The 19947-nt window shown below is 41.6% G+C and overlaps 1 protein-coding gene across 3 annotated transcripts in view; it reads right to left on the bottom strand.

Annotated features, from left to right (window-relative positions):
• LOC143481735 (NACHT, LRR and PYD domains-containing protein 3-like) overlaps positions 1-19947 on the bottom strand; it is a 104429-nt gene that overhangs the window by 28330 nt on the left and 56152 nt on the right. For 2 of the 3 annotated variants that reach the window (XM_076979848.1, XM_076979846.1), the window contains exon 1: positions 8083-8163. The exons of the other annotated variant lie outside the window; for it this stretch is intronic. The gene's annotated coding sequence lies outside the window, so the exon portion shown is untranslated. Of the gene's footprint in view, positions 1-8082; positions 8164-19947 lie in introns of those variants that run through there. 3 annotated transcript variants of the gene reach the window in all.

Raw genomic sequence — 19947 nt, 5'->3', positions numbered from 1 at the left:
TTTAATTGCAGCAGATCCTCTCAAGTCCTGTTTTAACATTTAGTTCAGGGCCAGCTGTAAGTAAATTTATAATTACACAGTTTTAGTAGTTTAGGCTCTGTACTCCCGCATGTTGGATTTGAAATAATACAACTGCATTTACATGCAATGAGTGCATATTAGACATTCTTTATTGTCATTCATTGTACACGGGTGTATGCTCTCACAGTGTACAACAGAGTTTTGGATATATAAGAAAAATAAATTAGATGAAATGAAATGTATCAATAGATTTCCAGTAACCAGGATTGAGAGAAGATTGCAAGAATATAACAGATGGCATTCCAGGATTTACCAAAATATGTGGTGAGAGTGTCCAACAAAGATGTAGAATGTACAGCTGGGATACTGAATGTAGGGTTGCAGCCGGGATAATTTAAATATATGTATGTGGAATGGATATGTATATGTACATCTGCTTAAATCTATATGTATATACAAATCTACAGATAAAATAGATTAAACAGGATAGCAGCACCAATAAATATGGTAAAGTGACAGTGCTTTCGGGTAGTCCGGCAGTAGTGCACAGAAGGCATGTAGTTCAGCCATTTCCTGCCCTCGTCCAGGGTGTTGTGTTCAGCAGTCTGATGGCTTGGGGGAAAAAACTGTTGCAAAACCTGGTGGTCCTGCACCGAATACTCCTGAATCTTTTTCCTGAAGCCAGCAGTGAGAACAGGCTGGGTGGGGACAGGTGGACCCTCCTCAGTCTGTGCAGGAAGTGCAGACGCTGCTGTGCCCTCTTAACTAGAGACGTGGTGTTGGCAGACCAGGTGATGTTGTCGGTTATGTGAACCCCCAGGAACTTCACGCTGCTGACCACTTCCACAGCCTTGGAGTTGATGCTGAGTGGAGCGTGGCTGGGCTGGTTCTTCCTGAAGTCCATGATGATCTCCTTGGTTTTGTCCACGTTCAGGATCAAATTGTTGGCCCTGCACCAACCCACTAACCGCTTGACTTCCTCTCTGTAGGCCAGGTCATCATCATCCTTGATGAGGCCCACCACTGTAGTCTCGTCCGCAAACTTCACAATGTGATTAGTGTTAGAACTGGGGACACAGTCGTGCGTCAACAAGGTGAACAGTAGGGGGCTCAGTACTCATCCTTGAGGGGATCCTGTGCTGAGGGTGATGACACCGCACATGTTTCTGACCAACCCTTACTGACTGCTGTCATTCAGTGAGGAAGTCTAGCAGCCAGTTCCTCAGGGGAGTGCTGAATCCCAGGGATTCCAGTTTGTTCACCAGATGTTGCGGAATTGTGGTGTTAAACGCCGAACTGAAGTCTAGAAACAGCATCCGCACATGTGTTTTCTTCTCCTCCAGATGTTCGAGGCTCAGGTGAAGAGCAGAGGAGATGGCGTCCTCTGTGGAGTGGTTTGGCCTGTAGGCAAACTGGAAGGGGTCAAAAGTGGTGGGTAGACTGGAGGTGATGTGCTTCTTGACCAACCTCTCAAAGCACTTCATCATGATTGGAGTCAGTGCAACAGGCCGGTAGTCGTTTAGAGATGAGATCTGGGGTTTTTTTGGCACAGGAATGATAACAGCAGACTTGAAACATGCTGGGACTTTGGCTAACTCCAGTGAGGTGTTGAAAATGTCAGCTAGAACATATGCCAGCTGGTCTGCACATTCCCTGAGCACCAGACCCGGTATGTTATCAGGGCCAGGGGCCTTCCGTGTGTGTACTTTCCTCGGAGTCCTGCATACCTCATCACAATCAAGGAAGAGCATCTCTTTATCTTGATGGGAAACAGCTCTTACTGCAGGGGTGTTGTTTAGTCCCTCGAATCTTCCAAAGAAATTATTTAGACCATTTAAGAAGTCCACGTCGTCATCACTCACCGAGGGGGCCACCTTATAATTAGTGATGGTTCGTATGCCGTGCCACGTTCCTTTGGTGTCATTGGAGTTTTGGAAGAGGTCCTGGATTTTTTTTCCCGTGTGCACACTTTGCAAATTTGATAGCCCGGTTTAGGCTGGCTCTTGCTCAGTGCCTCTTCATCACCGGACTTAAAGGCTGAGTTCCTAGCTTTCAGCATTCTACGTACTTCATTGGTCATCTGTGGTTTTTGGTTGGCATGGGTGGTGATGGTCTTTGTGGTGCTGACGTCTTCCATGCATTTGTTTATGTAGGCCGACACAGTCATGGCAAACTCATCCAAGTTGACATGTTCACTGTAAGTGGCAGCTTCCTTGAACACATCCCACTCAGTGTGTTCAAAACAGTCCTGCAATGCCTCCATAGCCCCCTCAGGACACACACTCACCTGCCTCACTGTAGGTTTCTCTCTGATCAGCAGGGGCTTATACGCAGGAATTAGCATAACAGAAGAATGGTCTGAGGAGCCAAGGTGGGGGCGGGGGGCTCCTTTGAAAGCATTTTTCAGGTTGGTATAAGCCAGATCTAGTGTTCTCATACCTCTGGTTGCACAGTCCACATGCTGATGGAAGTTTGGAAGAATATATAATGGTAGCCTATGTGCAGGCAGGATGCCAAGACAGAAGCAGTGTTCGAATAGCATTCGTTATGTAAACAACTGACAATGAACATGCACAGGACACAGACTTTATTACAGAAATGATGACACATAACAGGCCCAAGGCAAGGAACAAGGAACAGGTGAGACAACTTACAGACAAATGTCTAGACATTCACAACTCAACGCACACACTCAAGGACTTACATAAACAAACACACATGCACCCAATAACACACCCAAGGGAGGAGTCCAGGGCTGTACTGTGACAGACAGGGATTGACACACACATACACACACACACACACACACACACACACACACACATTGGGACAGACACGGTAATGAAGGGGATTCCTGAACACCACACTGGGGCCCCCGCGCTTAACGAGGGCAGCAGGCCCGTGAACACCGACATGTAAGGAAACCATGTGGATGGGGGAAACATGACCAAGGGGCACATTCCTGGTACAGAGGCAGCTGATAGGTGTGCTTTCTCTGCTGCACCGGGTACTTGTATGCCTACTCCTTGGTGCAAGAGGGTGTGCATTCGCCTCTGTGCCTGGCATTTGGGTCTTTGCTCCCTTGCTCATGGGGCGAGGCTTACCCTACTGGTGGTCTGGACTTGGACCATCCGACCTCTGGTGATTAGCGGTGGAGTGTACGTTCCTCAGCTGGATGGTAGGAGCCTTGAGCACCCTAAGGATTGGCTACATTCCTCCCTTCTTTTCTGAGAGGGACACTCATCATCCAGCCTTGGTAAAGCGTCTCCTCATCTTTGAGGGGCACACCTTACCTTTTGCGGAGCAAGCATGTCTCTGTGCTGAATGCCGAGCTGCAGCGCCCTCTTCTTCCACCTCCATGTCTGAGGTGGGGGCAGAGGTTGATCTCTCCATGCCCCTGTCTGCCTCCTCCATGGAGTATTTGGAGTCCCATCCTTGATAAAACACTGGAGACTCACTCCTTTCTATGCCTCCTTATACTGAATACTCTGATTGGGTACGGGAGTAGGGTGCACTGGAGTAAGGCGCATGGAATCCTGCTTCAGATCGCCAGGACTCCTCAGGTTCCTCCTCAGACGGCTGAGGAGAGCCTACATTGAAGCATCAGGGCTTCTTGAATTTGTCCTCAGATTCAGGGGGAGAGTTAATCCCTGGTGTGGCAACTTCCCCCAACATCAAACCAGAACTTGACCGTAAAAAAACACGCAGGAGAAAATACTAAATGTGAACTCAAAGAATGCGGAAAACTTGAGAACGTAAAACCAAAAACAAGCAAAATTAAAACTCAAATCAAAATCAAACTGTACTGAGAAATAACAACGGCAGAAAACTTGAGAGAGGCCAGGGAGTGGCACAGGAGTAGAGTTTGAATGAGCAAAGGTTCAAAGAGAGGAAGAGTGGTGACACACACCGAGGATGAAGCTTGAGACTGAGAAAAGAACTTTCTGACAAAACGTAGGGCATAGAAACCAAACGATTCTGCCGTGAGATGCCAGAGCTCTCTCCCTAAAGTAGGAAAGGAGACAGCTGTGGCTCATCACCACTGATTACAGGTGCAGTACGGCAAGAATAACCACCCTGGAGCCAGTCCTGACATATTTTCCTCTATGAAGATAATCAAAGCAACTCACAGGAGATATCTGACTGATGAACACCTTCACTTGATCCTGAGGATTTCCTCAGCTCAGAGCCTGAGCCCATATATTGAGTAACTAGCATCCAAGAAGAGATGCCAGGTAGACTTCGACACATCAGAGTAGATCCTTAGATAGTAGATCCGTAGCAAATTGAGCTATAATTAACTTTTTAAAATGTTCTTTGTGCACTTTTTCTTGCTACTCCCAGGCATGGGCTTGAATGGTTTCACGTTCATTGATATATTTTTAATTTAATATATTTTATTAGTTAATTGGTTTATTGTTATTTTTTACATTTATTATTAGCTTGTGGAAAAAAGTTACTGTTAAAATTTAATACAGAAGGCTGTAAATACAGTACAAATTCTATTTAAGAAATTAATTCCATTGATGTGTTTTTAAATTGGAATTTCAGTTTTGCATGTGTGCAATATGAAGTTGTAATGCCTACAGCATCAGGCAAGGGTCAAATTTGATAAAGAATTACACACAATCCAATAAGAAGCAGACTAAGCAATGAAATAGAAACCACATGCAGATAACAGGGCTGTAAAACAAACATGAACAGCAAAAGACAAGACCAAACTTAAGAAATAAATAGACTGGACTAAACAAGCAACACCTGCAAATGCTAACAAGGGGGCTGGGTTAAAAAATGAGGGGCTATTAATGCACATGGCTACACAAACAAAACATACATAACTGACAGCTGGGGAAGGGGCTAACCATGACATAAGTTATACCTGTATATTGCTTAGTATTAAGCTTTGCTTGTTCCACATTGCATTTTTAAGCAAAACTTATTTGGGTCCATAAAAAAAGGTTCATTGTTATATCTGGAAGAAGTTTTTTTTAATAAATATCAATGTTTGCTCACGACTTTGTTCCAGTTTTTATGAACTATGATTTTGGACACCCCTGGTCTAACCCAACAGTATCTGAGTGACCTCATTTTCACTACATAGTCTAACACAATAGCCTATATCAGGGGATCTCAACCTTTTGCAAGCTGGACCCCCTGAAACTTGTTCAGCGTAGTTGCCCCCCCGCACCACCTACTCAACACCCCCACCACCCCACCAAATAAACTAGTCATTATTTATCATTAATTGTCATCAACAGTGGTAGGTAGTCTTATCATCGATACTAGGCGATTGCTATAATTATATAAGGTTACATGCTTTATTGTTCAAATTTCAGGCCCTAACAAATCCACAGCCTTGAAAACCCCTTTCACAGCCAATGAGATATCTGGTTTTCAGTGAAATACAGAAAGAATTGGATTCAAATTTGTGCCTCAACTGGACAGGGCAGAATTGCTTTTTTTCTGTTGCTACGGTGACAAGACAAATAAGAATACAGTTGTGATCAAATTTATTCAACCCCCACTGAAATAAAGTGTTTTGGCCAGTTTGACATTGATTTTGATCATTTCAGTCATCTTATTTACAATTATATCAAAGAGGCACTTATAAATTAGACAAACATAACATAATATTTATGATGGAATAACCACAAATGTCTTTACTGTGCTCACATCATTATCAGTTTTATTCAACCCCCTAGTGACATTATTTTTTAGTACTTAGTACAACATCCTTTTCCAGTTATGACAGCTTTCAAGCGTGAAGCATAGCTTGACACAAGTGTCTTGCAGCGACCTATGGGTATCTTAGCCCATTCTTCATGGGCAAAAGCCTCCAGTTCAGTCACATTCTTAGGCTTGCGCACTGCAACTGCCTTCTTTAGGTCCCACCAGAGGTTCTCAATTGGATTTAAGTCTGGTGATTGCGATGGCCACTCTAGAATGTTCCAGCCTTTCATGTTCAACCATGCTCTAGTGGACTTGGATGTGTGCTTCGGATCATTGTCCTGTTGGAAGGTCCAACGTCTCCCAAGCCGCAGGTTTGTGACTGACTCCATCACATTTTCCTCCAAGATCTCCTGGTACTGAAGGGAATTCATGGTACCCTGCACACGTTGAAGCTTTCCTGTACCATTAGAAGCAAAACAGCCCCAAAGCATAATTGACCCCCCGCCATGCTTCACAGTAGGCAAGGTGTTCTTTTGTTCATAAGCCTGGTTCTTCCTTCTCCAAACATAGCGCTGGTCCATTGTCCCAAACAGTTCTAATTTAGTTTCATCTGACCACAGTACACTGTTCCAAAACCTTTGTGGCTTGTCCACATGACTTTTGGCATACTGCAGTCGACTTTTCTTGTTCTTTGGAGTCAGCAAGGGGGTGCGTCTGGGCGTTCTGGCATGGAGGTCTTCGTTATGCAGTGCGCGCCTTATTGTCTGAGCTGAAACTTCAGTGCCCACATCTGACAGGTCTTTTTTCAGTTCCTTAGCAGTCACGCGGGGATTTTTCTCCACATTACGCTTCAGGTAGCGCACAGCAGTCGCGGTCAGGATCTTCTTTCTGCCACGACCAGGTAACGTTTCCACTGTGCCCTTTAACTTGAACTTGCGAATGATACTTCCGATAGTGTCTCTTGGAATATTTAACAACTTCGCAATCTTTTTATATCCATTGCCATTCTTGTGAAGAGCAATAACCTCTTCTCTTGTCTTCTGGGACCATTCTCTTGCCTTCACCATGCTTGGAAACACACCAGTAGATGTCTAGAAGGAGCTGAGTATCACAGTCCTTTTAAATCTGCCTAATTGGTGCTTATCATGCTTGATTGCTGCTCGTTGACATCCACAGATGTTTTCAATACCTGATGGAAAACACTGGAATGAACCTCTGTTCTTAGGAGTGGTAGTCGTAAAGGGGTTGAATAATTGTGTCAATGAAGAAATCACAAAAAGGCCATTTAATACTTTATGACAAAAAAAATTGATGCTATCTTAGTTGCATTTAGTTCTTTAACAAGTCCTTGTAAGATTTCATTATGAACACAATTACAAATGTGCACTGAATTCCATAAAACCCTTCGCAGCATTGGGGGTTGAATAAATTTGATCACAACTGTATCTTACTGTGGATTTCATTAATATAGAAACATACAGTTTTGACCTGCACATTGAACATACATATTCATATATAATCAATATTATGCAAAAGATCACCAACAAAACACCAAACACACAGGGCTTAACTGCAGCGATAACAAGGGGACTAACCTAGAAACAGGTGACAACAATAATAAGGGGCGTGGTTACAGATAAACTCAAGCACATGCAAAGAGGAATCAGACATGATTGACATGTGGGTGGCATGGCTAGACGTGACAACATGAGTTCACCATTTGACATCTTGTGTGGATTTAAATAAATACATTTCCAGTGAATTCTATGATACAGAGAGAACTGCATGTGCCAAAACACAAGCAGATATTTTCATGTTGGCGAGGAAGAATTAAGTCTAAATCTTGTGATCTTGAGTGCTTACCAGCCCATGAATTTAAGCTATGTTAGCACTGTAGGCTAACTGGTGAGAATAAGTGTTTCTTATATGCTGTGAAATGTAGCATTTTTCTGCTAAAATCTGTGAAGTCTGAGAATCACCCTCTCGTTCATCTACAGACTGGAAATGAATAGTGGATCAGTCAAATTGCACAAATCAACCTGAACCAAAGACAAATGATTTTGCTACATAACAGTTAATGATAAAAATTCACCTAAGTGTCACAATCACCATACAGTCTACAGCAGATAAGTGTTATGATCATCAAACAGTCCACAGCAGATAACCATAATGACCATACAAACTTTGTTTATCTTCAACACAAAGCAACACAACATGAATGAACTATAATAACAATTGAGGTTAACTGATCTGGTAAACAAGACAGGAAGTGAAAGTATAGTAGAAAGACTAAAGAGATCTATTTGTGATGTCTTTCATTAACACCATCTATTGGATTTTCTGTCTAAATTCTGATGATTCTGTATCTACAGTACAGACTGACATACTCACTATGTTCCTCTGAAATAGATTAATGTGTCTCTCATAAAATGATGATCCTGCTCAGTCTCTCTCACTCTGATTTGAATCTGTTTGTCCCGTTTAGTTTCTCATATGACTCTGTTGGAGGAGGAGACTCAGATTCCAGTTTATCTTTTACAGATATTGATAGGACAACAAGAACAGAGTTGGTCACAGGTAATGCTGTGTTATGTAGACAGGAATGCAGACAGACCGGTACAAATGCAGTCATACACAACAAGCGGAATTACTGGAAATAAACTACACCTGCTGGTGTGAGAACAGTGTAGCTTTCTCTCATAAAGCTTCATAAATGAATGCTTTATTGTCATTGCACATTGTACTTTTACACTTACAAAATGAAATAAGAAAGTCTCCTCACTCTTTTTATTACAAAAAAAAGTAATAAATAAATTAAGCAGGTACATAAAGCAGCTACAATGAGCCCCCTACTGACTCTGATCTCGCCACCTCAAAGAGAAGAAGAAGTGATTCAGGTCTCTCGCAGCTGATCTCTGAGTATAATGGGAAGAACTACCTGGTCATAATTGATTATTTTTCAAGATGGCTGGAAGTTTTCGACCTCCCAAAGACAAACAGTGATTCCAAAACTGAAAAGCACCTTCAGCCATTTCCGGATACCTGAAGAAGTTTGGACAGACAACAGACCACAGTTTTCTCCAGAACAGTTCAGAAAGTTAGCTGCTGCGTTTGATTGTCAGTATGCCACATCCAGTCCTTATTTTCCCCAATCTAATGGCATGGCTGAATGAGATATCAAGAGAGCTAAGCTGCCAACCTTCAAAGAAAACCTGAGACCTGCTTGGCCAGACATTGATATGGTGAGAAATAATAGAATAGAATAGAATTAAACTGTATTGTCATTGCACAGGAGTCTGACAGCTATGTTTACTGTTCAGGAGTCTGACAGCTATGGGAATTAAGCTGTTCTGGTACCTGGTGGTCTTAGTCCGGAGGCTCCTGTAGCGCATCCCAGAGGGCAGGAGAGTGAAGAGTCTGTATGCTGGGTCACTGGGATCCTTGGTGATTTTCCCAGCTCTTTTTAGACAACGATTTCTGTAGATGTTCTCTATGGCAGGAAGTGGTGTTCCAGTGATGCGCAGGGCAGCTTTCACCATCATCTGCAGTGCCTTCCGGTCTGAGGCAGAGCAGCACCCGTACCATAATGTGATGCAGTTGGTCAAGATGCTCTCAATGGTTCAGCGATAAAGGTTCACCAGGATGTCTGAGGGCAGGTGGTTCTTCCTCAGAGTCCTCAGAAAGAAGTGGTGCTGGTGAGCCTTCTTTACCAGCTTGGAGCAGCCGGTCATCCTGGTGAAATCCTCGGAGATGTGGACATCTAGGTACTTGAAGCTGTTTACATGCTCCACAGTTGTCCCTTTTATGTGGATGGATGGATGTGGGTCAACGTTCCTTCTGAAGTCCACGATGAGCGCTTTAGAATGACGCAAAAGCCAAACTGTCATATGAGAGATTCTACAACAGAAGATATTCAGCGAGACCACTTCCCTAATAAAAGGATAAAGAATCTAATAAAGTGACTTGAGGTAGAAACCGATCCGAGCTGTTGTGTGTGCCTTTTTAAGCTGAGCATTCAGAAAAATGCCACAACCATAATGATCACATCATGGAATGTGGTGTGTGAGAAACACTGGAGTGTACTGTACTGGATTGTCTCCTCTTATCAGGACTATTAATGTTTGTCTGTACTGGAATGTCTCCTTTGATACACTCTCTTTACTCAGTGTCTCAATTTTGATAACTGATCTTTGGATATCAAGTATAATGGAGGATTATGAGTGAATATTCAATTTACAATTTAAAAAGTACATTATCTTATCATTTTGTACATAGGACATGTTTGGACAAACAACAGTATACACAATATGTGAATAGTTGAGTTATTTGTTGTACCTGCCAAAACAGGCTATGCCACGGTTGAAAGAAAAGACCAATCAGAAGGATATATGGTTGATCCTTAATCCCCTGGCAGTCCATCCTTTTCTTTTCAATAGAGCTGTGTATGCTGACAGCAGACAACAGTTGTCAAGCATTTTTTTTTGTTAAGCATTTTATTTTTTACCATGGCAATCCAAAATTTTCCATTCATACAAATGGCAGCCACTCATTGCATTCAGGCATGTAGACATGGCCAAGACATGTGGTGGACTGGCAACCTGGCCATGGTGTTCCTGCCTGCACCTGATGATGCTGGGATTGGCTCCGGCAACAATAACTCAAATATCCAGTCGTTACAACTAAGGCATGCAGAAGAGCACCTCTGAATGGCCAGAGGAGGATGGGTTCCCCCCCTGAGTCTTAGTTCCTCTCAAAGTTTCTTCCTCATGCCCTTAGGGAATTTTTCCTTGGCACTGTCGCCCTTGGCTTGCTCACTGGGGGCTTAGACTCAGACACTTGTAAAGCTCAGGGTTCGTACGGTCATGAAAAACCTGGAAAAGTTATGGAATTTGAAAATAGCAATTTCCAGGCCTGGATAAGTTTTGGAAAAAATAAAAATACTCAAATGTTTTGGAAAAGTCATGGAAATTTGCTTGACACAATAAATGTTTGTCGTTCTGATAACCAGAAGAAATATATATATAGCCTTTTTTTCATTGTGCGGACCGTTAACGTAACTTCACACGTTAGTTCGCTGCGTTAGCGACGGACTCCAAACGGAGCTGTAGATTGTACTTTGACATGTAAATCTGCGTAATGCTGGTAAATGCCGATTCAACAATGGCTGCTTCAGTTGGACAAATACAAGCTGTGGTTTGAGAAAGACAAGGACGCGTGCAAAATGTGCACTGTGTGGTTAACCAATCGGATAACGATGGGGTTAGAGACTGAAAAGTCTGTCGTAAAGCAGTTTTCGTCATTAAGCGTGACCCTAGATTTAGATACGCTTTAATCATAAATACAGTATAGAAAAAAACTGCGTGCGTACAACGCGAGAAAGAGCGATCGCGTTGTCGAGATGGGCTACGGTGGAGGCTGCGCTGCTTCAGCTTATCATACACTATACACCACTCCACTACACTCCACTGTGCTGCCACTGCACCTTCGCGCACCGCGCAAAATTACGAAAAGTCGGTCGTAACTCCAGTCCGTCGTTAACCAGACCCATCGGTACGCGGGGACTCACTTTAAGCCCGGATACGGCTTATAGCTACAACATTTTCCATTAAAAAATCTTTGTAGGTGCGACGTATATTGATATTGAAAATACGGTAAATGTTTATTTTTTCAATTAAACCACGTGGCTTTTCATTAATTTATGATATACTGTGGAATTTTGGCCTGGATTTTTCTTATTTTTCATGTCTACACATATGTTTAGAGAATGTATAGTCATTGAAATTTGCCTGAAAGTCATGGAAAAGTCATGGAAAAGTCATGGAAATTAATTGTCAAAAAAGTGTATGAACCCTGAAAGCTGCTTTATGACAATTGTTGTAAAAAGCGCTATATAAATAAATTTTGATTGATTGATTGTCAAAACTGGTAACTTAAATACAGGATTTAAGGAATTTGTGATTTACTCAGCCAGAACACTATGGCATTTAGTTCACTCCCTTATCTGTGTGTCTGCTCATCTGTCTGTCTCTCTCAACTTATCTCCCTGTATTTTTCACTTCCCCTAGATCCAGTCTACTGTCCCTATTCTCCTGATAAGGAGAACACCAATCATGCATGTGTTTTATTATTCTTACCCAATTGTGTTAAGACACATCTTATTTATTCTGTATTTAACTACATGTAATATTATTATTATTATTATTATTATTATTATTATTAAGCTTTGGAACTCTTTCCTGACACCCGTGTGTTGTGAATCTGTTCTCCCAGCTCTGGGCTACGGAACACTGATGGCTGTACAAATTTATAATCCTGTCTATAAACCCTGAACCTTATCACAGGGATAACAGGGAAACTAGGACTAAGCTGAAAGCATGCTCGAACCAGGAAATCAGAAGAAATGCCAATGCGACATCAAACGGAACGGAAGTGTCAGGGTCACCACAGGAGGAGGCTCATGAGCCAGTGCTCACTTAAGAACGCGCAATCAGAAATGATGACCTGTAGCTGTCCTTCCTATTTCAGGAGGATGGCTGCAGAGTCTCATTGCTGAGTTTTTTGTTGCCAACACTGCGCACATTCAGTCAGCCTCTTGTCGATACCTTATGTTACATTGTTGCACTTACCTTATTCTGTTTTACCTTTCTTTTTTTTTCATTTTGAATAACTGTAATTTCTCTGTCTGCTTTCGTTTGTTATTTTGGGAAGGGTTTTTCGTTTGCTCATCATACCGGTCAGAGAGCCAGCTACTTCCCCTGGCATCTTCTGTTTATTCGTTCGTTTATTGAGTAGTCTGCAATCTTTTAGTTTGCTTTCTGTTTGAGTTTCCTTCGTGCTTCCTTTTCACAGAGGTTTTGTTTTTACTCTTTTCCCGCATTCCTTTTGGCGGAGGTTTCAGCTATGCAGAGGTGGGTAGGAACGTGTTACATTTACTTTGTTACATTTACTCCGTTACATTTCCTCAAGTAGCTTTTTGGACAAAAATGTACTTGTAGGAGTAGTTTTAATATGAAAGACTTCTACTTTTACTTGAGTAAATATGTGGTGAGAAAAACGCGACTTTTACTCCGTTACAATCAGATTTGCACCGTGCGCTACCGTTACTTTCATTTTGTAAATAATTCGTCTTTTCAGTGAGAAGACTGACCAACGTCTCGTCATCGGAGTATGTGTGGCCAATCAAATGAAGCCGGTCAGTCACGTGATCACATACGCAAACTTTCTCCACCGATAGCAAGAAAGTATGGTGACAGAAAAACCTACCGAGCATCCCTGACCTCACATACAGCCAATGTTTACATTACAAACGTGTAAAAAGGACAGTCAGGGCTTAATTTGAGGATCCTGCCAGAACAGGATCCGGGAACTCGTTCATTTTGAAGGATGCATTCCGGGAACTGTCTGCCTCGATCCGGTAACTTTCAAGCCTACTAATTATAAGTTATGAAGAAATCTGTCTGCGTTGAACCAATTAATTGAACAAATAATTCTATAAAAGACATTTTTTAAACACAAGATCCACGTTCAGGCTTCCTAAATCACTTAAGAGCTCTCCCATTTAGTGATGCCTTTCCGCGTCTCCCCCATAAAGCATCCGCCAAACCCTCACACCGCCCTAGTCCAAAGTCATGGGCATTTTTATTATTATACACAAAAATTAGTGCTGTCAATTCCAGGTGCCGCGATTAAAAGTCCTCACCAGGATTTTGCTCAGGCTTCCTGGATTGTGTTGATTCCACTAATTTTACCTGGATTGCTAATTAGAAAATCTAGCAAGCTTGAGCAAAATCCTGGTGAGGACTTTTAATCACGGCACCTGGAATTGACAGCACCAACAAAAATATAATAAAACAACACAAATAAATAGCAAATCAGTTTTACAGTTTATGTGGGTCATTAATAAAAATATATAATTATTTATTACATTTTACAAAAAAAAATAGAAATGGTTGATGGGAAATATTTTGTGTTACGTAGATATCAGGCAAAGGTGCCAATTTGTCAAAATAACAGTGATCAATATGTCGAAAAGACAGTCAAACTTGCTTTCCTTTTTTACAAAAAAAAGCATCTGATTGTACTACTAAACAACCGAGACTTGAAGCAAACAAAGGCAGCGACAGTGGATATGTTATTAGGGCAGGTGCAAGTGTGGTTGAGTCCCAAGCTATATACTAAACAACTAATAAGGTAAGAAATGATTATGCACTTAAAACACTTATAAAACACACGTAAATCATTTAAAAGTTATTTATATAAACAAATTGGCTTGTTTGACATTTGTGGGCCTAAGTTTTGCGTTTTGTGTGCGATCCGGTGACATTGTTGGCCTCAGTGACCCCTTGTCTCATGTCGCTGTTTGTGTTCCTGCATCGTTTGATTTACAAATTAAGCACTGAGGACAGTTATGTAATGCGCTGTCAGTTGTGTCTGCCGCACGTGTGGACATTTTAGCCTACAAGAACTCAACATCAAATTTGAGGAAATACGATGCGATAAGTTTGCCATATGTATAATTGTGTAGTAATGCTATATCTCTGAGGCATAACGTTTGTATGATGTAATTATTAAATGTAACGCAGTGCAATACTAAAAACCAGTTCACACTAGCAATATAATGATGATTAAGTTTGCTATAAATTGATTCAGTTGGCGTCAAGTTGTAGCTACACGTATTGGCTGACAGTCTCATAGTGCCTTTGTGGAACACATTAAAGTTACATAGGCCTAATAATTAGGAACAAACAAAAATACATATTATTTATAATAATTTTTATGTATTATATTTATTTATAATAAATTGTTTTAGTTATCATTAAAAGTCATTGTTTCCAGTAATTCAATTTCCCATGATGTAATTTATTGACACAAGACAGTACTCATGCATTTACTCACTACTTGAGTAGCTTTTAATCAAAGTACTTTTTAACTTTTACTCAAGTAAATTTTTGGATGCATACTTTTACTTTTACTTGAGTAACATTTGGTTCAAGTAACAGCACTTAAGTAAAATTGTTGAATACTCTACCCACCTCAGCAGCTATGTCACAAGAGATAGTGGATCTGAGAATTGCCATATCACAGCAAGTGCAAATGATAGGCACCAGCGGACACTCCAACAAATTTTAGGTCAATTACAGAACCTAACTGCTACCGTGCAAGCTGCCACCCAAGTTGCACAACAACCTGTCACCCCAAGCAGCTGTAATATTTCACAACTAAGAGACGGACGCAAATGCAGGCGATAGGTTAATTTATTAACAGAAACACTCTAAGCCTCTTGGAGGCTCACCGTGCCGACCCATACAGCACGGGAGCGACGAGGCATGTTCACAACAGGACAACTTTGAAGTGACAACAATCAACTTTATGACTCGGAGCCTTGTATAGGCCAACCGTGCAAATCCAGTGACTTAACGTAAAACAAACCTAGTAAAACAAAACAATACAGACATACACTCAGACCAGGATAAGAGAATATAAACAAATGCTGAAAACGAATCCATCTAAACAAAGCAAACAAGAGTTAAGACGAAATTAAACCAAAAGAACAGACTGACAAAAGTTCAAAGATACAAATACAAACTAGAGGTGTGATGAGATCTTGTATCACAAGATCTCGCGAGATGTGACTCAGCGAGATTTCTCGTCATGATTTCTCGTCTTTGTGATCCAGCAAGCATCCAGAATGACGTCGGAAAATACAGGTATTACTATTGAAGATGCCCCCACCACAGTGTATTGTGTATACAAACACATAGGTGTAGGTACTATGCCTCCACAGACAAAAGGGGGGGGGGGGGGGGGGGGGGGGGGGGGGGCGCTCTCCCTAGTGGTACGGCCCAAGTCAGGACAGATGTGGAACTACATCATCCCCTTTAAAACGGGGAATTCCCCTTTTGTCTGGTCTCTCTACCTGGCTGCATCCCAGTAGCTACGTAGAGACAAAGAGCACGTACACCTTCGAGAACAATGCGGTATTGGTTCTGCACTCAGGCCCCGTGCAACAAACGACCGTCGCAAGAAGTAACTAGTTTGCTACTTTTATTTCTTTGGCAGAGTTCGCCAAAACCTAACCGCTTCAGCTAGCCAACGGTAATTAAGCACTGTTTGAACATTCACAGGTCTACCAGACCTCCGCGAATTCATCTTAAAGTCGACAGCGAACACTTACCCGGGAGACCACGCAACCGACTGCCGATTGATCGGTCACCACAACTTCCCCTGGATAGAGCAGCGCGATCCATCGGAATCTTCTTCACAAAAGCACACAAAGGAGTCCTCCTCAAGAGGCTGCCTGGCCTACTGCATGGGCCGCGGATGAACAAAGCAAAGTAAGACTGTGCATCTGGGCAGACTTAGAGCAATATCTTATGCTTGTCGAATGTGAATGTTTGTTTACATCTGTGCTTATGCTTACGTTCATGTTAAACTGTACTAGTTTGAGGTATTCGGTTAATTTTACTAATTCATTCACTTCAAACTTCATAGTTAGTACCAAGTACTTCATATCATAGTTAAACGTGTGTCCCACTCTCATTGGGGTTGTATAGTGACTGACAATACCGTGTCTTGGTTAGAGAACATTTGTGTTGTGTTCATGGCTGTAGTGGAGAGCTCGGTTTGGTTTTTGTGCCGTCGAGTTTCTTTGTCTAAAAGATCTCCTCCTCCATATGCACGTACACATGCACACACGCACACACTCGAATACATGTCCACACACACACACACACACGCACATAACTACACAAGCACACACACACACTCTAGCCCAGGGGTCACAATGTTTTGGAACTGGGAGCTACTTCTTGGATACAAATTATTGCGGAGGGCTACCAGATGAATACGCATCAATCGAATGTAAAGTTGTTGACCGGGGGGGGGGGGGGGGGGGTTGTGTTGGAACGAAAGTTGTGCGTGTGCGAGTGTCAATTGCTAAGCGGGAAGACCGCTAGAGTAGCAAAAACATAAACGATGCAGCGCTTTGGTGCATGGCACTATAGTGAGCTATTTTTAAAACAAGCCCGCAGGCGACTCGTGACGTCCTCTCGGTGTTGGTGACCCTTGCCATAGCCTATCCTGTTGTCCCATTTGTTTGCTATGCTTTTTATTATGGTTTGTGATAAATAAATGTTTTTATGTTTATATGCTGTCGTCTGAGTTGTTGCTTCCCAGCTACAACCTGAAGCCAGAACTATTATTTGAACTGTAGCCTTCAGATTTATAGTTTGTTAATCAAACAAATTGGGCTATGGGGGTTGACCACAAGGAGTGGAGACCTTAGTTTAATTGAGTTTATATCAAATTGGGTAAATTTAACACTGTCTAAACTTCGTCTGCCATTTCGTAGGTAATTTTATGAGACTGATTACTAAATAAATTTGGCCAGCATCTACATAGGGACATGAATCCGATTAACCTGATGAAGACATATTAAACCGGAGTACTAAAGATAAACTAACACAACCCAGATGAAACACGTATTTTAACACTGGAACTCCTGAGATTTCAAGGTTCTGAGGACATCACCCCTCCTTCTCCTGCCCAATTAGCAGGACCATACATATGTTAATTTCAGAGCAAGACAGGAGCAGAAAGACAGGCAGGAGCTCTGTGGCAGGAGCTCTGTGGTGCACCAGGTCTAGTCTGTGTGCAGTCTGTGTGCACCAGGTCTAGTTTGTAGTCTAAAATAAATAAATAAAGTTTAGCCCTGTTTCGGCGTTATGTGTGAAGCGCTACATATTGACATAAGTATTATTTAGAGCGGTGAACCATTATCATTAGCGTGGTATTGGCGTTATGTATGAAGCAAGCGTCTCAGATTTTCTTGTGCATGCACTTCAATAGCGCCACACATTTACATGGCTGAACCAACCATTATCACGGGTCCATATTGTTCCCGTGAAACACATTATCATTAGCGTGGTATTGGCGTTATGTATGAAGCAAGCGTCCCAGATTTTCTTGTGTATGCACTTCAATAGCAGCAACAAAGTAATAAAGGTATAGTAAAGTAATATTTATTTGTACATTTACTTATTTTTACTCATACAGCATAGTAACATAATATTTTTTTGCAGTGTTTATGCTTGTGTTTGACTGATATTTCGTTTGTGTAAATAAGATATTTCGTTCATGTAAATAACTTAGCGTCATTTATTTATTTTTACTCATACAGCATAGTAATATAATATTTTTTGCAGTGTTTATGCTTGTGTTTGACTGATATTTCGTTCGTGTAAATAAGATATTTCGTTTGTGTAAATAACTTAGCGTCATTTATTTATTTTTACTCATACAGCATAGTAATATAATATTTTTTGTGTTTTCTTGTGTTTGACTGATATTTCGTTCGTGTAAATAAGATATTTCGTTTGTGTAAATAACTTAGCGTCATTTATTTATTTTTACTCATACAGCATAGTAATATAATATTTTTTGCAGTGTTTATGCTTGTGTTTGACTGATATTTCGTTTGTGTAAATAAGATATTTCGTTTGTGTAAATAACTTAGCGTCATTTATTTATTTTTACTCATACAGCATAGTAATATAATATTTTTTGCAGTGTTTATGCTTGTGTTTGACTGATATTCACGGATTGCCGTGAACCATTATCACGGGTCCAATCAACTTTTATTGTTCCCGTGTATGCAGGGGATTAGCCCGGTTTCGGTTTCGGCGTTATGTGTGAAGCGCCACCTATTATAATAAAGTATAATTAGTATGCGCTGTTGTGGGTGTGTTCTTCAGAGTCATGATAAAAGCTGAAACCCAAAGGCAGGCGACTTACATTTTCACTACTATCCTGTGTGGAGACGACGCAAAACACCGTGGCAAGACAGAGGACGTTCACCGGTCAAGAAGTTGCGGCTTTGCTGACCAACGAGGACTGCTGTGAGTCCGATGCGGGAGAAGGACCCTCCTGTTTTTTGACCAGCGATTCATCCGATGAAGAAAGAAGCAGTACATCGGATGAGGTACAACAGAGCCCTCCAAGGAAGAGACGGACACAGGCTGACACCACACCTGCACCAACCGTACGGGCAAAAGATGGAACTGTTTGGGAGAAGGTTGGCATCGCACGCTCTCGTGTCAGCAGCTGTTCGCCTAATTCAACATTTGTTGAGCCGTCCGGGCCTACAGAGCATGCAAAGGTATAGTAACTTCATATTTCTTTCCAGTGTTTCTGCTTGTGTTTGAATGATATTTAGTACGTGTAATTTACCTAGCGTCATTTGTTTACTTTTACTAATACAGCGTAGGATCACAAGCAGACTGCAGTTTTCTGTGTTTGCTCGACATGGAGATGCTGCGAATCATCACAGACTGCACTGTCCATGAAGCCCGCAGAACAGACAGCAGCTGTAGTTTGTCGGTCAGCGAGTTTATGGCATTCGTTGCAATCCTATTTCTACGAGCAGTCCTCTGTCCAGTTGGAGCGATGTCGGACATACATGAATGAATTTATTCAAAATATAACATGTACTTCTTTGTATTTGTTCTTTGCAGTGCGCCGTTGACATCATGGACCTGAAAGATTTTATTCAAAATGTAAGGTGTACCTTGAATTGTTCTCCACAGCATCAACGCGTGTGTTGCATGCGGCAAGTGCATCTGGCGAGTACACCCTCAACTTCAAGACACCCTCAACTTTCTTGACATTCCACTTCAAGAAACCCGGAATAGACATCCATGTTTGATCAAAATAAAGTTGTTTTACAGCACATGAATTTGTTCTTCCTGTCTTTTCCTCTCCTTTTCCAGTCTGCTGTTTAGATCACAACATTTATCAGCCATATATATAATTGCGCCATATAATTTCTTAGCTTTTCAAACGCGAATTCAAACGCGGAAACAGAAAGTGTAACAAATATTATATAGTGTAGTAAATATACAAAGAGCTTCAAACAATATACAAAGAGGTTCAGACAATTTTATTTATTTTTATTGTTTGACGGGACTCATTTGAGAAACTCTCTACGTGCGCTTGAATTGTATCTTTTGAAACACGAGTCTACAAAATTTCCGCTGTTTGTTGTAGGATCGGTAACATATACAGTCTGCTTGTTTGTAACCAAGTTTTTCGTGAAGTATCACGTTTGGTGCCTTGTATGAGCTTGGAGGTGAGCCGCTTGTGCTTTGGCAGGCGTATGAGCTGGGGGTGAGACGCTTCCACCGCATTACCAAGACAATGGGCGTTAATCTCTTCACAGCAGGGGAGTGGGCTACATGGACCTTACTAAGCCTTGCGAAA

Source organism: Brachyhypopomus gauderio, chromosome 18 (genome assembly GCF_052324685.1).
Source record: "Brachyhypopomus gauderio isolate BG-103 chromosome 18, BGAUD_0.2, whole genome shotgun sequence".
Lineage (NCBI taxonomy): Eukaryota > Metazoa > Chordata > Actinopteri > Gymnotiformes > Hypopomidae > Brachyhypopomus > Brachyhypopomus gauderio.
This window is presented reverse-complemented; position numbering and strand designations above follow the sequence as displayed.